Here is a 1,137-nt window from a genome sequence, read left to right on the forward strand (position 1 = left end):
TTTGTACACCAGACTGCCATAAAGAAGAATAACCCCAGGAAGTACCTTTGCAGTGTAGGAGATGGAGAGACTGTGGAGTTTGATGTTGAAGGAGAAAAGGGTGCAGAGGCAGCAGATGTTATAGGTCCTGGTGGAGTTCCAGTTCAGGGCAGTAAAAAACGTAGTAGGCTGCAACCATTGTAGATGTAGGGGTCCTCCTCGCAATTACCATCAGAATTACCAGAATAGTGGGGGGGGAGAATGAGGGAGGGACCAGGGAAATAGCTCAGTAGAATAAGTGCTTGCCTGGCTAGTGCAAGGGCCTGAGTTCAATCCCTGGTTCCAAAAAAAGAAAGAATGAGGGATTGGAGAGCCCTCCAGAAGGCCAGGCCCAACAATGCCGGCCCTCCCACAGGCAAAGGTTCCCACCTTACTACATGCGGAGACCCTTTGGGCATCAACCACAGTATTCCAACCCTCTTGTGCAAGGAGAAGTGATAGAGGGTGCTGACAACCAGGGTGCAGAAGAACAAGGTGGACAAGTGAGATAGAATATGTATTGAGGTTCTAGACCACGATTCCGCAGGGGCCCTCCTCACCAGAGACAGCATAGAGAAGATGGCCATGAAGAAGATAAAGTAAATAAAGGAGATGAGACCCAAGATCAGCAGCTACCTCAGAGTTGTACCATTGCAACTTCAATGACCAGACGCCCAGAAAACCCTAAACCACAAGATGGTAAAGAGACAAAAGCAGCAGATCGACCATCTGCGAATTCGTCTGCTCCCCAGGCTGAGCAGGGCGGGACTGAGTAAACACTTAACATCTCTACCATCATCTGGTTTAGTCATCCAGCAAGAAAGAAACGAATAGGGAATTCCAGTGATAAGAAATGAACAAAAGATTGAAACTGAAGACCTTAAGTGCTTGCTTTTTGCCCATTGATCAGATAACTAGAACTATCTGCATTATCTGTGCAGCATGGGGTTTTTATTATTTTTTCCTAAAGATGTCTTTTTTTTGGTAATGACAAACATTTTTTTATAAAGCCTGGTTTTTCTCAATACACCTTTAAAGATTTTTAAATTGTTTCATATCTGTCAAGTGGAGATTTTTAAGAACTTCATTATTAATTTGTAATAAAAGTTTACAACTTGA

General features: G+C 43.8%; 1 protein-coding gene across 4 annotated transcripts in view; it reads left to right on the forward strand.

The window, feature by feature from the left end:
• Nucleotides 1-1,137, forward strand: part of Ash1l (ASH1 like histone lysine methyltransferase) — a 227,482-nt gene that overhangs the window by 93,099 nt on the left and 133,246 nt on the right. The gene's annotated exons all lie outside the window — the stretch shown is intronic.

The sequence above is a fragment of the Octodon degus genome, unplaced genomic scaffold (genome assembly GCF_000260255.1).
Source record: "Octodon degus isolate 3935 unplaced genomic scaffold, OctDeg1.0 scaffold00032, whole genome shotgun sequence".
In the NCBI taxonomy this organism is placed as follows: domain Eukaryota; kingdom Metazoa; phylum Chordata; class Mammalia; order Rodentia; family Octodontidae; genus Octodon; species Octodon degus.